The sequence below is a fragment of the Theropithecus gelada genome, chromosome 3, assembly GCF_003255815.1.
Source record: "Theropithecus gelada isolate Dixy chromosome 3, Tgel_1.0, whole genome shotgun sequence".
NCBI classification, from domain to species: Eukaryota; Metazoa; Chordata; class Mammalia; order Primates; family Cercopithecidae; genus Theropithecus; species Theropithecus gelada.
The window spans coordinates 8,984,465-8,998,744 of NC_037670.1; positions in this window are offsets into that span (position 1 = coordinate 8,984,465).

Genomic DNA, 14,280 nt, shown 5'->3' on the forward strand with positions numbered 1-14,280 from the left:
GGCCACCCGGCTTATGACACAGCCCATGCCCTGGTTCTGTCTCCTGCCGGGGTGCTCAGCTTGTACGTCTATCTCCCTGCTGCCCGGGGCAACTGGTATGACCCTGCCCATGTGTGTCCTTAGTCCTGGGCAGGCAGCGGTGCATTCTGGCTCCTTGCACGCAACTGCCAGTCCACTGACTGAGAGCGTGCCTTGCCAGTTGTCCTGCCTGGGCACCAGCTGGTATGTCCCCGGAGTGGGTATGTCCTCAAACTACTCTGGACAAAAGGCCGCTTTAGGGAGTCAAACAGCTTGCTCTCCCACTGTTTGCTGTAGGGCGTGGGTAGATATGTCTCCCCACCTCCAGCCTCAGTTTCCTCCTCTGTCAGTGGGCCCGGTCACTCCCCTCACACGGCCGCTGTGACCAGGAGGAAGCGTCATTGCCGGCTGGCCCAGGGCTGAGTTAGTGGGGACGGCAGACAGTGTGTGTGTGGAGGGGAGGATTAGGTTGGATGTTGGATCTTTTTCCTCTTGGCGTAGGGCCTCTTCACAAAAGGTGGGAGGCTCTAGCTTTGAACTTGGAGATTCTTTTTTTTTTCAGACAGGGTCCTGCTCTGTCGCCCAGGCTGGAGTGCAGTGGTGCAATCATAGCTCATTGTAGCCTTGACTTCTGGGGCTCAACTGATCCTCCCACCTCAGCCTCTCATGTAGCTGGGACCACAGACACACACCACCACACCTGGCTAATGTTTTAAACTTTTTTTTGTAGACATGGGGTCTTACTTTGTTGCCCAGGATGGTCTTGAACTCCTGGACTCAAGTGATCCTCCTGTCTCTGCCTTCTGAAGTGCTGGGATTACAGGCATGAGCCACCACGCCCAGCCATGAACTTGGAGATTCTGAGTCCTCAACAGACCAAGGTGGAGGTCAGGGACCTGCAGAGGGCATTCCTGAGGCCTTCACCCTGGAGACCCCCCATCAAGAGAGTAGTAGGCTTGCAAGAATGCTGAGTACTGACTGAGAGGACTGGATTGGGGTGGGGGTGCTGCAGGAGCTGAGGGCAGTTCCTACCTTAGTTTAGAGAGGCAGGAATGACTGGAGGAGGGCACCTGTGAGATGGGTTTTGAAGGTTGCATAGGGGTTCACCAGCAGACCAGAGCAGAGAAGGATATTCGAGCCAAGGCATCATGTCTGCAAAGGCCCAGATGTGGCAAGAAGTGTGGGCACACTCAGGAAAGTACAGGAGGTCAGGATGGCTGAGCCTAAGGAAGGCCATGATGAACTGCAAAGAAGGAGAGGCTGGCAGGGTCTGATCATGAGGGGCTCACATCCAGGCTCAGGGACTTGGGTGTCATCCTGAAGGCAGCAGGGACCCAGCAGCAAAGTGACACAATCAGGTCTGGAAGATGGAAGCGGTGGTCTAGGTGAGAGGTGGGGTGGCCTGGTCTGGTGTAGTGACGATGGCCCCTGAAGGACCCAGGGAAAATTCTGAGACTAGGTTTGCCTTGAGTGAGGATGCAGAGTTGGGCACGGTTGAAATGATTACGTGAAACAACGGGTCCAGGCTGGCTGGAGGGGGAGCGAGGCCTGGTCTTGGGAGGCCATGGGGCTTCCTTCCATCTGAGATGTGTGCTTCGCCCTTCCCCGGTCTGGGTGTCTCTGGCTGGTACGGGAGAGCTGGGGTGCCCGCTCCCAGCTGTTTACATCGCTTGCATACCTCTGGGCTCTTATCTCTGAGGGTCTGTCGTGCATGCCCACCTTGCCAAGTGGTCCCATCCCTGCTTGCCTCATAAATCAGGCTGGCCTCTCCCCAGCGCCTCTGGCTCCTACCCCACCCTCCTGGCGCTGCCCACCTTTGCCCCGCCTGGAGGCATAGAGGGGCCCTGAGGTTAGCCTGGGGCTTGCCCAGAAGCTCCTGGCTCTGCAGAACAGGTGCCCTGGGTGATCCAGGCCCTAGAAGTGTTCTCAAAGGTCCCCAAAGATGGCTCCAGGGGTCACCTTCCACCTGGTCCTAGAGGAGTGGTTGAGTCCGCTGTTCCCTACTGGAGCCTGACCCGGAGTGAGGTGGGAGTGGGCAGATCATGGTCCCACATCTCAGGGGGTCCAGAAACCAGTTCACATCCTCTGAGGATCTCTCGTAGAAGCCCTATGCCTGCACTCCACTGTGGCCCAGAGCCACTGTCGCTGCTCTATTGGGACTCATGTGTGTCTGTAAAATAGGTGCGTTCACTTATTCATTCAACAAACATTTACTGTGTGCCAGGCCCAGGCATGGAGATGAGCCAAGTAGACCCTTGGCCCTGAGTCCACAGTCTGGAGTGGGTGATAGACAAACGAAAAGCAGTGGCCCAAAGTGTCTCATGGCCCAGGACAGGTGGCAAGAGGTACTGCAGGGGGACTGAGGTGGGGCCGTCAGAAAGAACAAGAATGGTTTATAGAGTGCTGGTGGCCAGTGGCTGGGTAGGATGAGTTCTCCAGGTGGAGGCAGTGTGGGGGACAAGGGCTCAAGAGGGTGACAGTTTGGGGACCTGCCCCTATTTTCTCTGATAGAGTGAGGGCTGGGGATGGGACAGCAGACCCTGGGAACCAGACCAAGGCTTCGTCCTGAGGCACTGGGGAGCCATGGAGGGTTTGAGGCAGGGAGCATCGCAGATCTGCATGTGAGCAGGTGCTCTCTGCTTGCCGAATGGAGAATGAGCTGAGGCAGGTGGGGAGTTCTATTAGGGGGCTGTGGGATCCTGGTAGGGGGGGCAGCCGAGGGCTCAGAGGAAGCTCAAATCAGAGGAGATATCCAAGGTTGGCTTTGGCCCTAAAGCCTCACCACTGCCTTGACACCTGCTGGCCCAGTGTGGAGGAGAGGCTGGCACGTCCCTGGGAGACATTCGTCATTTGGGCCATCTGGCCAGGGCTCCCTGACATCTCCCCACGGAAGGACACATCCAGGGCCCTGTGCCAGCCCAGACCCTGTGGGCCCATGTGTGGGGGTATGAGAGGTCAAATGAGGCACCAGCCCTGCCTGGGCAATCAAGGAAGGTTTCCTGGAGGAAAAGCATTTTCAGCCGAGTCTTTGAAGACAAAGAGAACTTTCCTAGTTTAAAGGGGGGCAGGGAGTACCGCAATCAGCTGGCCCCAATCCCAAAAGAACAAAGACAAGAAACAGCAGGCGAGGCTTGGGGTGGGAGCTCGGGAGGGGAGAGTGGAAAGAACCGAGGCCAGGGGGGCCCGGGTCCTGCTGAATGGAGGAGGAGGAGTGTCTTTGTGGAGGTCTTTGGGGGCCATGGGAGGTTTAAAGCAGAGAGTGACATGGACAGATTTGCATCCTGGAATGACCCTGGGGGCATCACCTCTTATGTAAGAAACAGAACCTGGCACAGGCACCAGCGGTCCTAGAGAAGGAGCTGCAGGGGTCTAGGAGGGATGGTGACAGAGGGCGGGTGTCACTCAACCTGGGCCTTAGAGAAGAAGAAGGTTGTCTGGACAGTGGAATGTGGCCCACATCTGTGTCCCTGGGCCTGGTACAGACCCAGGGCTTGTGAAGGGAGCATGTGGGTTGATTGTCCCACGGACGCCATCCTGTCTTAGAGAGAGGTGCCGACGGTTTCGGGGTCTGAAGCTGCATGTCCATCCACAGGAGCTCTCCCGCATCAAGCCTTTCCAATAGGGCTGCAGACTGAAGAGGCTCCTTGTCCTGCCTGCAAGGCAGCTGTTTGCTCCTAGCACCTGCTCTTAGCTTGCTTTTCCGTGGCACGTTCCTGGAAGGACGAGGGAGGGTCCAGGGAAACTTGGACCCGTCCCTGTGGTCTCTCATTCCCCATTGCCCAAGGCATAGATCTGGGAGCTCAACAGAAGCCTCAGAGGCCATCTCCACCATCTCCTTGGTGGATCACAGCTGCACAGAGCTAGAGATGTTTGTTTCCTTGCAAAGCCTTCCCCTAGAATTTTTCCCTTTCTTTCTTCCTTCCTTCTTCCTTCCTCCTTCCTTCCTTCCTGCCTGCCTGCCTGCCTGCCTTCCTTCTTCCTTCCTTCCTTCCTTCCTCCCTCCCTCCCTCCCGCCCGCCCTCCTTCCTGCCTGCCTGCCTTCCTTCCTTCTTCCTTCCTTCTTCCTTCCTTCTTCCTTCTTCCTTCCTTCTTCCTTCCTTCCTTCCTGCCTGCCTTCTTTCCTTCTTCCTGCCTTCCTTCCTGCCTGCCTTCCTTCTTCTTTCCTTCCTTCCTTCCTTCTTCCTTCCTGCCTTCCTTCCTTCCTGCCTTCCTTCCTGCCTTCCTTCCTTCCTGCCTGCCTGCCTTCCTTCTTCCTTCCTTCCTTCCTTCCNCTGTTGCCAGGCTGGAGTGCAGTAGTGCGATCACAGCTCACTGCAGCCTCAACCTCCTGGACTCAAGCAATCCTCCCACCTCAGCCTCCCAAGTAGCTGGGAATACAGGCACGTGACATCAAGCTTGGTTTTTTTTTTTCTGTGGCTTTTGGAGAGACAGGGTCTTGCTATGTTGCCCAGGGTGGTGTTGATCTCCTGGCCTCAAGCAATCCTCCTACCTCAGCCTCCCAAAGTGCTAGGATTACAGGCATGAGCCACCATGCCTGGCCTCCCCTAGGATTTTCTTCCCGGTGGTGGACTCCTGAGAACTCGGCAGGAGAGGGGCAGAGTTGTGGGAATGCACAGGCTGTAGCCTGCATAAAATAAAATAAAATAAAATAAAATAAATCATGCAACAGCTTTGATGGATCTGAAACATAAGGGTAGATAATCTAGGATTCTATTTACATCAAATCAAAAAATGGCAAAAAGGAATCTATGGTGAAGTCAGAGCTGTGGTTGTTCTCAGGGGGAGATTGGGGACTGGGAGGGGAATAAGGGAAATGGGGGTCAGAGGCACTGGTATGTTGATCTGAGTGCTGTCAACAGCAATGTGTGCAGTTTGTGAAAATTTCCATTCGATTTGATGCAAATTCACATATGGTGTGTGCATGTCTCTATATAAATAATATCTTAGGTCAGGTGTGGTGGCTCACGCCTGTAACCTCCAATACTTTGGGAGGCTTAGGCAGGCAAATCACTTGAGGTCAGGAGTTCGAGACCATCCTGGCCAACATGGTGAAACCCCGTCTCTACTAAAAGTACAAAAATTAGCTGGGCATGGTGGCGGGCTTCTGTAATCCCAGCTACTTGGGAGACTGAGGCAGGAGAATCACTTGAACCCAGGAGGTAGAAGTTGCAGAGAGCTGAGATTGTGCCATTGCACTCTAGCCTGGGCAACAGAGTGAGACTCCACCTCAACAATCAAATAAAATAATAAAATAATTGTAAATAAATAAAATCTTGATTTAAAAGTTCAGGCCAGGCACTGTGGGTCACACCTGTAATCCTAGCACTTTGGGAGGCCGAGGCAGGTAGATTGCTTGAGCCCAGGAGTTTGAGAAAATGAGACCCTGTCTCTACAAAAAATACAAAAATTAGCCACACATGCTGGAACGCACTTGTAGTCCCAGCTACTTGGGAGGCTGAGGTGGGAGGATGGCTTGAACCTGGGAAGCGGAGGCTGCAGTGAGCTGAGATGGCACCACTGCACTCCAGCCCGGGAGACAGAGCAAGGGCCTGTCTCAAAAAATAATAATACTAATACTAAAAAAAAAATTAAAGTTAATTAAAAGTTCAGATGTCAGTTGGAGTATTTTATTCTATGTGATATCGTATCTGTGTATGTACATGTATGGATGTGTGTGTATGTATGTAGATGGATGGATGGATGTGTGTGTATACACACATATACACATGTATGTATGCATCTATTAATCATCTGTCTCTATACTTTGGCAACAGTTGGGCCAGTACTCTTTCTCCATGCACATTTGGGTTTTCTGTTGGGAAGTGAGGTGGAGGGAGATATTGTCCATGGAGTAGGTCCCCCTGTCCCCTGCTAACCCAGGACAGAAACCCCACAGACCAGGCACCCAGGGAAGGGGAAGGGCTCCAGGGTATACCTTTAACTACAGAGACACACAGCAATACTGGCCAGAGGGGTCAACTATGTCCTCATTCCCAGTCCCTGCAGACTGGTGGATGGAGGCGGACCAGACAGCAAGCCCCCAGGACTGCCTATATACACCCCCAAACAAACATTTGTTGACCGACTGACTGCCCACGCACAAGCTGCTGCCTAGCACTGCCCAGGGACCCCCGACGACAGGCTGGAGGACACACAGACTTGTCCCAGTTACCAGGAACCTTCTGGAAAAAGTGCCATCAGCACAGTCAGCCCAGACTCAGAGACTAAGTACAGGGGATAGACGGCTGGACACTTACATGCACATGTCACATGCAGAGACATCTGCAGGCACACATGTGGGCCCACGCACAGGCTTGCACCCAGGTGGCAGACATCGGCAGAACCAGCAAGCCCTAGGACCCAGACCCAAAGGACTCAGCCCTCCTGGGATGAAGGCGTGGGACTGGCGCTGGTGTTGAGTCACCCTCTGTCGGATGACCAAAGGGGTAAGACACAGATGCCCAAAGAGCTCTGGGGACACCCCAGTGGGCACAGACACCCCCTTGCTTGTTCTCTCAGTGGCTTTCCTGTCTGGCCGTGTGTTTTGGCCTGAAGGGGATTGGCCTCAAAGGGCCATTGGAGAAATAAAAGAAGATTCTAGAAGGGGTACAGGGTGCGTACCGTCTCAGATCAGAGATCCTAATCTGGGCCCTCTCTCCCCTAAAAATAAGATTCTGGAAGGGGTTGGGAGTGAGGACAGGCTCAGATCGAATCTGGGGCCCTCTCTCCCCTGGAAAGAAGATTCTGGAAGGGGTTGGGGATTGGGGGCCCTCTCTCCCCTGGCCTGGTGCTCCTGTCCCTGTTCCCCCGAACTGGTCACACCGTGATGACACGAACCCCTCACCACCCCCAGCCCTGGGGCCTGGCCAGGATCCCTTAAGGGTCTGCTTTGCCACCCACCCTCACCTCCAAAGTGCAGTGACAGCTTTGCCAGCGACCTCTGACCTCTCCCTGACCCTCCGCTGCCTCCTACCTCCCACCCTCATCCCATCCCTGGCCCTGACCTCATGTCTGCGGGGCCATGGGCGAGGGTGAGATAAGGCAGCCATTGCAGGCTGTGCTCCCTCCTGGGTACCGACGGGAAGGGCGGGCCAGGCCGCCAGCCTCGGAAGAGAGTGGCCCATGACTCACCAGGTGGGCAGCGCCCAGGCCGGCGTCCGGGAGGAAACGCCACTTCCTCTGGGTGAGGCAGGAGGCTGGCGGGGGAAGCTTTCTGGTTTGTGCATTTTCTGAGGTTTTGTTTCAGGAGTCCTTAACTTCTATGTCAAAAGATCTACCACAATTTATTCTAGCAACTTCAGAGTCTTACTTTTTTGTTTGTTTTTGTTTTTAGAGACAGGTTCTCCATCTGTGGCCCAGACTGGAGTGCAGTGGTGTGACCCAGCTCACTGCAGCCTTGAACTCCTGGGCTCAAGCAATCCTCCCACCTCAGCCTCCCGAGTAGCTAGGACTATAGGCACGAGCCACCACAGCCGGCTAATTGTTTATTTTTGTAGAGACGAGGTCTTGCTATGTATTTCCAGTACCTTGGGAGGTTGAGGTGGGAAGATCGCTTGAGACCAGGAATTCAGGACCAGCCTGGGCAACATATTGAGACCCTATCTCTACAAAAACATTTTTAAATAGATGAGCCGGGTGTGGTGGCAGGCACCTGTAGTCCCAGCTACTCAGGAGGCTGACGCAGGAGGATTGCTTGAGCCCGGGAGTTCAAGGATGCAGTGAGCTAGGATCACACCACTGCACTCCAACCTGGGAGACAGAGCAAGACCTTGTCTCAAAAGAACAAAACAAATAAGAAAACCAGACTCAGAGAGGAAAGAGTAAGAAAGAAATACAATCCATGGCCCATTTCCACTTGGGTAAATCAACACCTCTCCAAAACAGTGATACACATATTATGAAATGGAGGTAAAATTTGCCTAACAGAAAATTAACCATGAACCACTTGTAAAGGGTACAATTCAGTGGCATTTAGCACACTCACCTCTATCTAGTTCTGAGGCATGTGTGTCACCCCAAAAGGAAGCCCTGTCCCCATTACTAGTTATGAGTGATCCTCGTTTTACAAGAACACACATGAATGAATGGACATACCTTGAATGCATTGGAAAGGTTGCCTGTGGGTGTGGGTGGTGGGTTAGGACTGATGGGAATAAAAGGGACTGGATAAATAAAACCTCTGTACTCCAGGGCCAAAAAGAGATTTAAAAACTAAAAGAGGCTGGGTGCAGTGGCTCACGCCTATAATCCCAGCACTTTGGGAGGCCAGGCGAGTTTGAGACCAGCCTGGCCAACATGGTGAAACCCCATCTCTTCTAAAAATACAAAAATTAGCCAGATGTAGTGGCGGGAGACTGTCATCCCGGCTTCTAGGGAGGTGGAGGCAGGAGAATCGCTTGAGCCAGGGAAGTGGAGGTTGCAGTGAGCCATTGCACTCCAGCCTGGACAACAGAGTAAGACCCTGTCTCGGGGAAAACAAACAAAACAAAATAAACAAAACAACAACAACAAAACAGAAGCTGGAGGTTCTGATTCCCTTGACCCCATGCATTCAGGGAGTAGAGACCCTGGAAGGACCCTGGACCCCAGGAGGCTGCCCCTCGTCTACTCCCCAGCCTCCTGGTACAGGGCAGAGAACAGACTGGAGTTGGTGCTTGGACTTGGGCCTGGGGAGGCGCCCAGCAGAGGGAGCGAGGGGATGATCGGGAGGCTGTTGGTGTGAGGCAGTGAGGAGGGGGCAGACAGAACAGGGCTTGAGGACTCTCTTGGGGGGTGTATGGCATGGTGCTGTCTGGGTGGCTGCCAGGGAAGGGGGCAAGGACCTGAGAGGTGTCAGGCCCCACTTTCTCGTGGTCCCCAGGCTTGGGGCAGGGCAGAGCTTCCTTTTCCAAGCAAGAAACCCAGACATGTGGCTTGCCAGAGGCCGTTTTGTTTTTTGGATTTGAGAATTTATTTATATGAAAAGTCTTACCAAGGTATAAACATTCTGGGCCTTTGCACATGCTTTGGCCTCAGCTGGAATGTTCCTTCCAAGCAAGCCCCCTCTCCCACTGAGTGTCCGCCTGATGAACTCCGGCCCCTCTCAGGGTGCAACTCCCTTCAGAAAGCTTTCTCAAACCAGCGTCCTCCCCTGCAGCCCCAGGGCGGCCGCTCTCTCCTCGGGGACCCACAGCCCTTCCAGCCCCCTGGTCTCACGTGACAGTCACCTCCATTTTGCCATCAGTCTTTCCTCCGTGCCCCACTTAGCAGTGAAGCCTCCTCTGCCTTGGTTTCCCCTTTCTGCAGGTGCCCGGGACACAGCGGAACTCAGCATGGGTCGGACAGATCGGTGACACGTGAATGTTCAGTTACACCTGCGGGGCTGGGGGCTGCGGCCAAGGCTATCTTCCCAGCATCGGGTCATCTGGTTTGAGTCTGGGTGGTCGTCTCCAGGCCCCCTCCTTACCTTCCCTCTGCTACCGCAGGCAGCATCCCCAGTCTCTCTGCTGTCAGAGACCTAGGTGCCCAGGTCTGCAAGGGGCTTGCTCTCTGGACAGTCAAGACCCCAGAACCAAGACGGCAGAGGGGAGATGAGATGAAGCAGGCTCAGGGGGCTTGGTGACAGGGCCCAGGCTGATATGTGTTGTGTTCATGTCAACTGCCCTGGGTTGGCCAGAGAGGTGGAGTCACCATGGAGATCCTGCCCCCCACCCCCTGAGGCCGAGCTGCTGAGCTTGGGTCTGAGAGAAGAAGCAACTTCCAAACCCTCCAGGGACCCCAGAGACGCCCCCCTGATAGCGTCGCAGGCCCTGTCTCCAAGGGGAACTCTGTTCCCAGACCAGAGGCCTGCCTGGGCCACGCTGGGAGACCTTGTTTAAGCCCCAGTTTGGGAACTTGAGGGAGAGAAGGGATTTCTTTTTCTTTCTTTCTTTTTTTTTCCTTTTTTAATGCATGTACTTTGGTTTTCCGTGCAACCAACTCCTAAAGCCACGACTCCACTCCCCCCTTGGCAGGGATGCCCGCCTCGTGCTGTTGACCTTGGCAGTGGGTCTGCAGGGACTGGAGCTCTCACACCATAAATTCCTGTCTTCTAGGAATTCAGCCTGGGAAAGAAAAGAAACACGGAGGAGAATATTTGATTAACATTTTTCCAACGTGACCACATCACAGGGGCGTGTGGCCGGAATTCTCACCCTGGACTGGGTGGGGCGGGACTCGGCTCGTGGCCCGGCTGCTGGGGAGGGTGGGCCTGGGTTTTGGGGGGCCCTGCTGGCCTGAAGGAAGAGTGGGGTCTGGGCTGGCATTTCCCGTTGGGATCAGGGTTGGGGAGGTTCCTGGGCAGAAGCCGGGCCGAGTCGGCCACCCAAAGGGTGAGCAGCTCAAGGAGCTTATCTTCAACCTCAGGGCCACCAGGGATTGGACCCTGAGCTCAGGATGAACCTCAGGGGTGGGGGGCTCTGGCCTTGCCTTCTGGCTCCTGACTCTGGGCAGAACCCTCTCTGATCCCAGACTGAGTCTTTTATTTATTTAGTTTTTTGAGATGGAGTCTTGCTCTGTCACCCAGGCTGGAGTGCAGTGGCACCATCTCAGCTCACTGCAACCTCCACCTCCCAGTTTCAAGCAATTCTCCTGCCTCAGCCTCTCGAGCAGCTGGGATTACAGGTGTCAGCCACCTTGCCTGGCTAATTTTTGTATTTTTAGTAGAGACAGAGTTTCACCATGTTTGTCAGGCTGGTCTCAAACTCCTGACCTCAAGTGATCCTCCCGCCTCAGCTTCCCAAAGTGCTGGGATTACAGGCGTGAGCCACCATGCCTGGCCTACGTCTTAGCTCCAACTCCAGACTGAGACCTGGCTCCAGGTCTACCGTGTCCTCTGAGCCCGGCCCACGATGACTTGTGACCCAGACCCCAGCTGGTTTTGGGCTTCCCTCTGTTTGAGCTCTTGCACAGCAATCCTGCATTCCCCCTTCACTGTCTGAGAACTTTTTTTTTTTGAGACAGAGTCTCGTGCTGTCACCCAGGCTGGAGTGCAATGGTGTGAACTCGGCTTACTGCAACCTCCGCCTCCCGAGTTCAAGAGACGATTCTCCCACCTCAGCCTCCCAAGTAGCAGGGATTACAAGCGTGCACCACCACACCCGGCTAATTTTTTTTGCATTTTTAGTAGAGATAGGGTTTCACCATGTTGGCCAGGCTGGTCTCGAGCTTCTGACCTCAAGTGATCCGCCCTCCTGAGGCTCCCAAAGTGCTGGGATTACAGGCGTGAGCCACCGTACCCGGCGCTGTCCCAGAACTTCTGACCCTTCGTCCTCAGCCTCAGGCTAGCTCTAGGGGACTGTCCTTACCCTTGTGTCTCCAAATGTCCAAGCCTGTGGCCATCTCCCTGTGGACCAAAGGGTGATCCCACCCACATCGATTCCCCTTCCCTCCCCTCCACCTGCTCAGACGTCTCAGCCCACACACCGCCTTTAGGGTTCCAGTCACACCTCCATTTATTGGCCCCTTCTCGTTGGCATTTAAGCATTCCTTGAACAAAATAAAAGAAACCCCGCCTTGCACCCCACTCCCACCTCTGGCTGCCCCCATCTCTCACCTCTCTGTCACAGCCAAGCTCTTCAAAGAGCTGTCTGCACATATGTTTCTACTTCTCACCTGCTGCTCACTCCTTGGCTGGCTCCTGCCTGGCTCTGTCCCCCACCCGCCACCCAAACACTCTCACCCAGGTCAGCACTGACTTCCCTGCAGCCCAACCTGATAGCACTGTTGTGTTTGGTATTTATTTATTTCGAGACAGCGTCTTGCTCTGTTGCCCAGACTGGAGTGCAGTGGCGTGATCCTAGCTCACTGCAGCCTCCAACTCCTGGGCTCAAGTGATCCTCCTGCCTCAGCCCCCTGAGTAGCTGGGGCCGCAGGTGTATGCCACTATGACTGGCTAATTTTTTTTTTTTTCTTTTTACTTTTTGTAGGGATGGGGGTCTTGCTGTGTTGCCCAGGCTGGTCTTGAACTCCTGGGGTCAAGCAATCCTTCTGCCTTCGCCTCCCAAAATGCTTGAATGACAGGCATGAGCCACCACGTCTAGCCCAGCTTGATGTATAGAAATGCAAATCTTTGCTGGGAGCAGTGGCCCATGTCTGTAATCCCAACAGTTTGGGAGGCTGAGGCAGGAGGATTGCTTGAGCCCAGGAGTTCAAACCTGGGCAAGATAGTGAGACCCCGTCCCTAAGAAAAGTTAAAAAAAAAAATTAGCCAGACATGGTGATGCACACCTGTAGTCCCAGCTACTTGGGAAGCTGAGGTGGGAGGATCACTTGAGCCTGGGAGGCGGAGGTTGCAGAGCCCAGAAGTTTGAGGCTGCAGTGAGCTGTGATGGCACCACTGCACTCCAGCCTGGGTGACAGAGTGAGACCCTGTCTCAAAAAAAGAAAAAAGAAACCAAATCTTATCATGCCACTTGCCTAAAACCAGTAACTTCCCGCCAGCTGTAGGATAACAGAAAACCCCTTTCATGCCCCAAGGGCCCTGTGATATCTGGCTCCAGACTACTGCGCCCATCTCACCCCCAACTCTCTTTCTCCAGCTCTGCTCCAGCTATCTTCACCCCCCACCCCTGGCCTGAAGCCACTTTGTTCCCCTCTGAGCCAAGACTTGGCGTCCCTCTCCCTGAAGCCCTCTCTTCCTCATCTCTCTTCTCTTGCGACTGGCTGGCTGATGTCCGCATAGCTACTGTCTTCACTCAGACATCACTCCCACCAGGAAGCCTTCTGTTATCTCCAAGTCTGGCCTGGGCTCTCCCACATCTCATACGTCGTGATTTCCTGGCTCTCTGACTTCTAGTTTGGAAGTCCCCCAGGGGCAGAGGCTGGGTTCGTGTGCCCACCGGTGGTTTTCCTGTTCCAGGGATAGGGTGGCCACTCAAAAAACATTTCTGGAATGAATAAAGAATGGGCTTGTCTATGAAAGGTCCTCCAGTGGACCATGAGCTCCAGGTGGCTGGGTCCCCGGCTTATGTTTCTTTGTTTTCCTAAGGACTGGGGAAGCCCAGGTACACAGAAGGACACTGGGGATTGGCTAAACCAATGAATGAATGAAAACAGGGGCTGGGGGGCGGTGAAGAGGGGAGGAGAGGGGCTGCGGGTGTTCCCCTCTCCTAGAAGTTCTTGGACCATGGAGCTGTGAGCAGGGAGGCATGGGAACCAAGGAGACCCAAGTGTTTCTCCTTTTCTGAGATGGGGGAGTTACTGAGGTCAGGAGTTAGAGACCAGCCTGGCCAACATGACAAAACCCCATCTCTACTAAAAATACAAAAATTAGCCAGGTGTGGTAGTGCACATCTGAAATCCCAGATACTCGGGAGGCTGAGGCAGGAGAATCCCTTGAACCTGGGAGGCGGAGGCTGCAGTGAGCCAAGATCGTGCCACTGCACTTCAGCCTGGGCAACAGAGCGAGACTCCATCTCAAAAAAAGAAAAAAGAAAAAAGAAAAAAAGATGGTGAGGATACTGGGTCACTGGTGGGAAAACAGGGCAGACAAACTAGCCTGGGGCTGTCTGGGAAGAGGAAGAGTGGGTTGCGGGTGTGGGGATACCCCATGGGCAGGGAAGAGGTTCACAGCAATCATGGCACAGAGAGGTGCCTCTCCTTTGACAAAGAGAATCTGAGGCCCAGAGAGGGTTGGCAGCTTGCCCAGGCACACACAGTGGCCGGGGTTAGAGCTGGGCACTGGAACCAGGACCCCGACTTTGAGACATGGGCTCAGCATACCCAGGAGACTGTACCACTCTTGGCTTTAACCTTCATTTCCTGTGCCCACATTGTGGTACCTGGTGAGACCACCTGGCTGTCTACACCTCCTGACTTTTTCAGAGCCTCTTTTCTCCTCCGCAACCTGCTTATAATACCCGCCCATCAGCCCTCCTGAGCCAGCTTAGTCATGGGCCTCAAATTCCCTGGAACCCACTGACTTCTCCCCGCTCACCTCAACCAGGCCCTGCCACTCTCATTATGCACTTGACCCTTGACCCCTCTGTAGTGCAAGCTTTGTACTAAAGTGCAAGGTTCCCTTTCTCTGAGTTTTGCAGGCTATCCTTCTAGTTCCTCCTGTTTGGGATTCATTCCCACCCTATCTGCCAAAATCATTTACACGCTGATGCAGGGTAGGGAGTAGGGGGCAGCCAAGGGTTGAAGGAAAGTTGAGACAGGGTCTCACTCTGTTGCCCAGGCTGGAGTGCAGTGGGGCAATCATGGCTCACTGCAGCTTCAACTTTCTGGGCTCAAGTGATCCTC